This window comes from Suricata suricatta, chromosome 7, assembly GCF_006229205.1.
Source record: "Suricata suricatta isolate VVHF042 chromosome 7, meerkat_22Aug2017_6uvM2_HiC, whole genome shotgun sequence".
In the NCBI taxonomy this organism is placed as follows: Eukaryota; Metazoa; Chordata; class Mammalia; order Carnivora; family Herpestidae; genus Suricata; species Suricata suricatta.
In genome coordinates, this window is record NC_043706.1 from 23,628,700 (window position 1) to 23,638,234 (window position 9,535).

At 34.1% G+C, this 9,535-nt stretch overlaps 1 pseudogene; it reads left to right on the forward strand.

Moving 5' to 3' along the window:
• Positions 1-9,535, forward strand: part of LOC115295191 — a 37,977-nt pseudogene that overhangs the window by 26,185 nt on the left and 2,257 nt on the right.

The window sequence follows — 9,535 nt, forward strand, 5'->3', positions numbered from 1 at the left end:
AAATGGATGATTAAGTCTTTGGTGCTGTAAAAGCAACTTCAATTAAACATAACCACCCCCACCACCATAAAAAGAAGAGGAAAAAAAAAAGTAAAGAAAATAATAAGGGAAAAACCCAAGACACACTCCCTAGGGGGGAATAAAAACCAGCATGTAATTTCTGTCCTTGACAGAATGTATTAAATAAGCAAACACCACCAACAAGCAAAACAAGTACTGCAATGTAAAAATATTAAAAAAATGATAACCCTCTCACATGCATAAATGAAAGGTTGCACACAAAGAACTCACATCTTTTCAAGCTTCAATAGTAAATATTCTGCTACTATGTATTAAATACTGCATGGTTTGCCCAAATTAATTTTGACTCATTACTAGGCCTGCAAGAAAGTCTGGGAAATTTTCAAGGAACAAAGGTAAATAAGTCTCACATCTTTATATGTAAAAAAAAAAAAAAGTAATCAACATGGATCATGAAGTTAAATAAAAAATGTGAAATTATGAAACTTTTTGTAAATAAAAGAAAAACATGCTGGATCCAGAATTAGGCAGAGAGTTCTGGGACTTGGCACCAAAAGCACTTTCCATAAAAGAAAGAACAATAAACTAGACTTCATCAAAATTAAAAACTTTCACTCTGCAAAAGACCCTATAATAAGGATTATAGACTAGGAGAATATGCTTGCAAACCACATATCTGACAAAGGACTAGAATATAGAATACATAAATAACTCAAAATACAGCGGCCAAAAACCAAGCAATCCACTTTGAGAATGGTCAAGAGATATGATAAGACATCTCACTGAAGAAGATACACAGATACCAAATCAGCACATGAAATGATGGTCAGCATCATTATCCATTGGAGGAATGCAAATCAAAACCACAATGAGATATCACTACACGTATAGAATGGCTAAAATAAAAAATAGCGGCAACCCCAAATTCTGGTGGTGATGATGATGATGATGATGAGAAACTGGGTGTCTCACGCATTGCTGGTGGGAATGTAAATATAAAGTATAGTACAGCCACTCTGGAGAATAGCTTGTAGCTTCTTAAAAACAACAACTAAACATGCAATTACCATGTGACCCAAAAGTTACACTCGTGGGCATTTGTCACAGAAAAATAAAAACTACATGCACACCTGCACATGAATGTTTAAAGCAGCTTTAGTTGTAATGGCCAAAGCCTGGAAACAGCTCAGATGTTCTTCAACAAGTGACTTTTTATACAAATGGTGGTACATCCACCCCATGGAATATGGTACATCAATAAAAAGGAATGGACTATTGATACACACAGCAATCTGAAAGAGTCTCCTGAGAATTATGGTGAAAAAAGTCAACCCCCCAAATGACATACTGTATGATTTCATCTTTATAACATTGTTGAACTGAGAAAATCATAGAAATGGAGAACAGATTAGGATTAGGGACTAAGGAGGGATAAGAACAAAAGGCAAGTGGGTATGGCTATGAAAGTGCAACAAAAGGATTCTTGTGCTGATGAAGATGCTCTGTATCTGATTGTACCGATGTCAGTAGCCTAGTTGTGATATTGTATTATAGTGCTTTGGGATGTTACCATTACGGGAAACCAGGTAAAGGATACAGAGGGCATCTGTATTATTTCTTAGAACTGAATATAAACCTAGAATTATCCTAAATAAAAAGTTTAATTTGAAAAGTAGTTGAGGCACGTGAATAGCTCAGGTGGTTAAGCATCCAACTTTGGCTCAGTCATGATCTCATGGTTTGTGGGTTCGAGTCTGGCGTGGGTCTCTGCACTGACAGTTGTCTGCTTGGGATTCTCTCTCCCTCTCCTCTCTTTACCCCTCCCCACTGGTGCTCTCTCTCTCTCTCTCAAAATAAATAAATTAACTTAAAAAAATTTAAATTAAAAGGTAAATAAATAAAACTGTGCTTTAAAACAAGAAAGTAAGTTATAAACAAACTTGAAAGTTAAGGTTGCCAAGCAAATAGAAATAGCAGGGGTTATGGTCCTCAGACTAAATGTTAAATCTATGGCAAAAAAAAGAAAAAAAAAAGGCTTGAACTAATTTAGTTTTCTTAAATAGCTTGGGAGGAAGACACCCTCAGTTTAGGCTACCAGGATCCTCACAGGTTAACCAAATTACAAGGAAATAAGCCACCATTAAGGAGAGCACTAAATGAACACAATAAATGTTAGATTTAGGTTCCCAAGGATATCAGGTATTTTTTACTTTTCTGATACGTAGTATAAAGTGGCTATAAAAGGAGAAATTAAACTCAATAAAAGACAAAAATAATAATAAGGAAGGAATAAGAATGCAAAATTACAATTATAAAAAGATTATAAGGTGAAACAGCTAGAACTTACAAAAATGAAAAATATAATTATTAAAGTTAAAAGTGAGTAGGTCACTGCCTCCATCCTGCATTGTATGGAGGCTAGCCAACAAAAATAAAGATTTTTTAAAAAAAGGAAATAGAAGAAATAAAAATTGAAATAGAAGGAGCAAAACTGTCATTATTTTCAGGTAATATAATTATCTATATAGAAAACTCAAAAGAACACACAGAAAAATCACTAGAATAACAAGAGTTTAACAAGGTCACTAGAATGTAAATTAATATGTGAAAATCAAATGATTTCTATAAACCAACAATAAATAGAAAAAGTGATTTTGAAAAAGATACACTGACAATACTAATAAAAATAAATTGCCTCAGGATAAGTGTAACCAAAGGTATGTAGACTTTTTATAGAGAACTTCTAAAACTTATTGGGAAAGAAAAGACAAATAAATGGAGAGATAAATAATGTTCATGAATTAGGGAGACTTAGTTTCAATGTTTTTTTTACCCTCTCTCTTCTCCTCCAGTTGATGTGCTTGCTTTCTGCTCCACTGAGAAGAATACAGCAATCAGAGAACTTCAACTACCACATATGAATATCAAAAATTCAGCAGCAGTTTTATGGAGCTATATATAAAAGTTGTTACATATGTTTTGTTGAGTGCATCTTTTGATCCTTTTCTGTCAGAAGCAGTGGTATCCACATTCAATTCAGCTTCCTCTACTTCTTCTGCCTCCCTTTCATCCAGGCCGGGTGCAGCTGATCAATCTGTGGGCAAAGAGAGAGAGAGAGTTCTGATTGCTTAAATTAGGATCTTGCTTCCCAAACCTTGTTACTCCTGCCCACAGGCGTCAAGAGACAGCCCACTTCCTGCCTCCATCTACAGAGGGAAAGAGGGAGCCATGACACCTGTCCCTCTTTATTCCTCACCAGGCTATTTTCATAACGATGTTTACCTGTGTTTATGTCTGTTTCTGTCAGTGGTCCCAGACTCTTGGTCATCCCTCATCTCCTGTTCTTGATCCCCACATAGATCAGTACACCCTTTCATGTCCCATTTCCCATGCCTTCCCAACATATGAAATCTGGCACTGTGCCCTCTGTAACTCATTTGGCAAAGTCTTTTATGCTTTAAACCTCTCCTCTGGACATGTTTTCACTTTCTTGCTCAGAGGACACCTGGATTTCCTCTGAGCACCTGCTTCTTCTAAAGACCTCTTACATGATAGTTATTTGCTTTCCCAGAGTGCTTTGATATCTGGGTCTGGAGGTGGCCTGAATATCTTCTTTGCCACTCATCTTGCCTCAGACCATTCTTTTTCTTCCCATTCACTCCCTAAAATACACCATCTTTGAAAATCATTTTGTCTCTTCTAGCCCTCAGGGTTACAGCTATCTCCTGACCTTTAAGTTTATTTTACCTTATTTCTAATTACCTTTAGCTCCTGGTTTTCTGCCACTTGATTCAAAATTCTTTTTGTCTTCATTCTTAATGATTTCAATATGCACATAGTCCATTCCACACTCTAAACTCTCATTTCCTTGACTCTTCTCAATTTCCATTTTCCTCCACCATATCTTTTCTTTTTACAACCAAGCACATACCCTAGACTTTGTTATTACCAGTATTTCCAACTCTAATATTCCTGGCTCTTTGACTTCAGGCACATGGTAAAATTAAACTTTGTTCTTCCACTGAAGTTAGACATCATCATAAGATTTCTCTAGGTCAGTGAAATGACCAAAAGAAGCTTTATTATAAAGAGTTATAAAGAGCCTTATTTCTCTTCTCCCTGGCATGATGACTAGCAGCATTTAAAATGATGGCTTCCCTAGCTCCTGGGACCATGGTTCTCATTAGTGATGGACAGAACCCTCCTGACAGCTTAAATAAACCTTTAATTTTAAAGTTAAGGTCTTGCCCCACCTTCTTACCAGTATGATTAGAAATAAGCAGCCAGTTCCTGCTTCTCTCCCCTGAGATGGAAGAAGAGTAAATGTTATCTGCCATGGTATGACCTGTCTGCTGGCTGCTCAGATGACTGATTTCAGTTTTGCCTGATTTGGAGTTAGATGAGGGAAGGCAGCATAATTTGAATCACAGCTTGGGAAAGGCTAGAGAAGGTAATAGGAGACATTGTGGCATGTAAAAGCTGCAGGGGGACTGCAGATCTTCAGATATCTGTGGCAAGATATTATAGGTAGAAGAACACAACAGAGCATCTAAAGCCTCAATAAAAAACCAGGAGGTGAGATTCTGGAAAATCACGACATTTAAACATAGTCATGTATATGGAGGAAATTTTTTAAAAACCCTCCAAATTCCCATTCCTCATACAGGCTCATGCAAGATGGAGTCACAGGAAAAACCTGATAAGACCTTAAGCTTTCACTCTGGGCTGATCCCAATGCTGAGAGAATGCCTTGATAATTAACAAAAGGCTTTTGTCCCCACCCTGCATCTGCCGTGGGGAAAAAATGATTTTTTCAAATGCCCAATTTTCAACAAACATTCACAAGGCATACAAAAAAAAAAAAAAACCCAGAAAAATATGACTCACTCAAGGAACAACATAAATCTCCAGGAATCATTCCTGAAGAAACTTAGGCACCATATTTAAAAGGCAAAGACTTTAAAATTATTCTTGCATATTCTAAAGAGCTAAAGGAAAGCATGGAGAAAGAACTTGAGGAAATTAGCAAAACAATATATGAACAAAATTAGTGTATCAACCAATATATATTAATAATTTTTAAAAAGAACCAAACAAATTCTGGAGCTAAGAAATACAATTAATGGATTTAAAAATTCACTAGAGGTGTTCAACAGCAGACTTGAAGAGGCAGAAGAAAGAATCAGCAAACATGAATACAAGTCATTTGAAATGACCATGTCTGAAGAGCAAAAAAAGAAAAAGAATAAGAAAAAGTGAATTCCTAATGGAATTCTCAAGTGCCATAGACAGAGCAACATATGTGTTGTGGGAGTCCAAGAAAAAGAAAGTAGAGAAAGGCACAGAGTAATTATTTGAAGAAATAATGGTTGAACACTTACCAAATTTGAGGAAAAACATGGATCTAAAATTCCAAGAACCCCAACACACTTCAAGTAGGATAAACTTAAAGAGATACACACTGAAGCTCATTATATTTAAATTTTTGAAAGATAAAGACAAAGGGAATCTTGAAAGCAGCAAAAGAAAAATGACTCATCATGTAAAAGAGATTTTTAATAAGATTATTAGTGAAGTACTAGTCAGCAGAAATCTTGCATGCCAGAAGGAGTGGGATGACATATTTAAAGTACTGAAAGAGGGGTGTCTGGATGGTTCAGAAGATAGAGCATGCAACTCTTAATCTTGGGGTCATGACTTCAAGTTCCACATTGGGTGTAGAGATTACTTGTAAAAATTAAGGGGAAAAATACTGAGAGGAAAAAACAAACATCAGCTGAGAATTCTGTATCTGGCAAAACTATCCTTTAAAAATGAGGGAGACATTAAAATACTCCCGGATAAGGAAAAGCTAAAGGAATTCATTACCACTAGATCAGCCCTACAAAAAATGCTAAAAGAAGTGTTTTAAAGTTGAAGTGAAAGAACAAGAAATGAAATATAAGACAGCCACACAAAAATATAAAGTTCTCTGATAAAGGTAAATACATGGAGATATATAAAAACTGTTATTATAAATTTAGTTTATACCTTTATTTTAACCTACAACAGGGTTTAAAAGATATATGCCCATAAATTATTATAAATCTAGCTTAATGTATGCATAATATATAAATATATAATTTGTGATATCATTAACATAAAGGAAGAGAGTGAAGCTGTAAAGGAGTAGTTTTTGTATGCAACAAAAGTTAAGTTGGTATCAATTTAAAGTAGATCACTATAACTTTAGTATGATATATGCAGTCCCCATGGGAAACAAAAGGAAAATATTTATAGAATACACAAAAGAAAATGAGAAGGAAATAAAAATTACACTACAAAAATCAGCTAAACACAAAAGAAAGCAGTAATGATGGAAATAAAGGACTAAAAGCTATCATATACACATAAAACAAATACAAAATGCAGAAATTAATCTTTTCTGATTAGTAATTATCTCAAGTATAAATGAATTAAACTCACCATCAAAAGGAATTAATTAGCTGGATGGTAAAAAAACATAAAAACAGAAGCAAAAAACACATACAAAACAGAAAAAAACAAAATCTAATTATCTGTTGACTATGAGAGAGTCATTTTATTTTTTTAATTTTTAATTTAATTTTTTATTATATATAGAGAGAGAATTGGGGAGAGAGGGACAGAAGGAGAGAGGCTCCATGCTAGGCACAGAGCCTGACACTGGGCTCAATCCCACAGCCCTGGAATCATGATCTAAGCCTAAGTCAAGAGTCAGCTGTTCAACCGATGGAGCTATCCAGGTTTTTCAAGAGTCATTTTAGATCTAAGGACACATATAGGTTGAAAGTAAAAAGATAGAAAAACATAGTCCATGCAAATAGTTACCAAAAGAGAGAAGAGGAGTCTATAGTATCAGACAAAATAGACTTTAAGTAAGACATTGTTATGACAGACAAAGAAGAACATTAAATAAAGGTAAAAGTGTAAATTTATCAAGAATATACAATAATTATAAACACTTGATCTTAGTCAAAAGGCCAAGAAGTGATACAATAATTATAAACATATATGCACCAAACATTAAAACTCTAAAATATACAAAGAAAAAATTGACAGAATTACAGTAAGGAATAAACAACTCTACAATAATAATAGAAGACTTCAATACTCCACAACAATAATTGGTAGAATAATCAAAGCAGGCAGAAAATCAGTAAGATAAGAGAGAACTTAAACAACATTATAGACCAGTTGGACATCACAAACTTATCAGGCCATTCCACCCAACAACAGCAGAATATATGCTTTTATTCAAGGGAACATGGAACATTCTTCAGGATAAGTCATATGTTAGGCCATAAAACAAGCCTTAATAAATTTAGTAAGATTTAAATTATACGAAGTATGTTTTCTAATCACAATAGAATAAAATTAGATAGCACAGAAAGAAAACTGGAAAATTCAGTATGTGGAAATTAAACAGCACACTATTAACAACCAATGGGTAAAAGAAAAAAGCATAGGAAAAATTAGAATATATCTTGGGACAAGTGAAAATGAAATACAATGTAGTCGAATTTATGGGATGCAGCAAAAGCAGTGCTAAAAGGGAACTTTATAGTTATAAATCCATCTAAAAAAAGATCTCAAATCAATAGCCTAATTTTATGTCTTAATGAATTTGAGAAAGAGCTAACTAAACCAAGGCTCACAGAAGGAAAAAATAAAGATTAGAGATCAATAAAATGGAGAATAGAATACCAATTTAAAAAATAAACAAAACCAAGAGCTGGTTCTACATAAAGATCCACTAAACTGACAAATCTTTAGTTTGATTAACTAAAAAAAAAAAAAGGAAGAATGGAATAACTAAAATCAGAAATGAAAGAAAGGAGGCACCTGGGTGCCTCAGTTGGCTGATGTCTGACTCTTGATTTTGGCTAAGTTCATTATCCTAGGGTCGTGAGATCAAGCCCACTGTCAGGCTCCATGTTTAGCATGGAACCTTTTTGGAATTATCTCTCTCCCTCTCTCTGACCCTCTTCCTTATGCATGCACATTGTCTCAAGAAAGAAAGAAAGAAAGAAAGAAAGAAAGAAAGAAAGAAAGAAAGAAAGAAAGAAAGAAAGAAAGAAAGAAAGAAAGAAAAAGAAAGAAAGGGGGGAAGAGAGAGAGAGAGAGAGAGAGAGAGAGAGAGAGAGAGAAAGAGATATTATTACTAATTTTACAGGAAAAAAAGATTGTAAGGGTTTACTATGAATAATTGTACACCAACAAATTGGGTAATTTAGATGAAATGGATGAATTCCTAGATACACAACGTACCAAGACCAAATATGAAGAAACAGAAAATTTAAGTAGATTTAGATACTGAATCAGTAAACAAAAACCTCCTAACAAAGAAAAGTACAGGATCAGATGGCATTCCTGGTAAATTCTGTCAAGCATTAAAGAAAAATCAACAACGATATTTCTCAAACTCTCTGAAAAACTGGAGAGAACACTCTTTAACTCACTCTTTGGGACTAGCATTGATACAAAACCATATAAAAACACTACAAGAAATGAAAATTATGCACTAATATCCCTGACAAATATTAATGCAAAAATCCCAGACAAAATACTAGCAAATCTGAATTCAAGAACATATGAAAATGATTTATCCACATAAACAAGTGGGATTTACCTCTGGAATGCAAGGATGGTTCAACATGTGAAACTCAATCAAGGCAATACTCCACATTAACAGAATGAAGAAAAAAATAAATCATCTCAATTGATAAAGAGAAAGCATTGACAATATTCAACAACTGTTCTGTGACAAAACACACACACACACACACACACACACACACACAGTCAACCTACTAGTAATAGAAGGAAACTATCTAAACATAAAAGTTGTATATGAAGATAGAAATAGAAGGTTGCTACCTCAACATAAAGCCCTTACATGAAAAACACAGTTAACCTCATACTCAATGTTGACAAATGCAAGGCTTTTCCTCTAAAGTCATAAACAAAATGAAGGTGCCTGCTTTTGCAACTTCTACCCAACATAATACTGAATGTCTTAGTTAGAGCAATTAGGCAAGCATATAAATAAAAGGTATCCAAACTGTAAAGGAAGACGTAAAATTATCTGTTTGTAGAAGACGTGACCACATGTGTTATCCAAAGGATACAAAAATACTGATTTGAAGGGGTACATGCACCCCTATATTTATAGCAGCACTATTGACAATAACCAAATTAATGGAAAAAGCCCAAATGTCCATCGACTGGTGAATGGATAAAGAAAATGTGGTGTGGGTATATATATAATAAAAATAAAAATAAATAATATATAGTGTATACAGTGGAATATTACTTGGTGATCAAAAAGAATGAAATCTTGTATTTGCAACAACCTTGATGGAACTAGAGTGTATTATACTAAGCTAAATAAGTCAGTCAGAGAATGATAAGTATCATATGAATTTACTCATATGTGGAGTTTAAGAAACAAAACAGATGAACATAGGGTAAGGGAGACAAATTGTAAGAAATT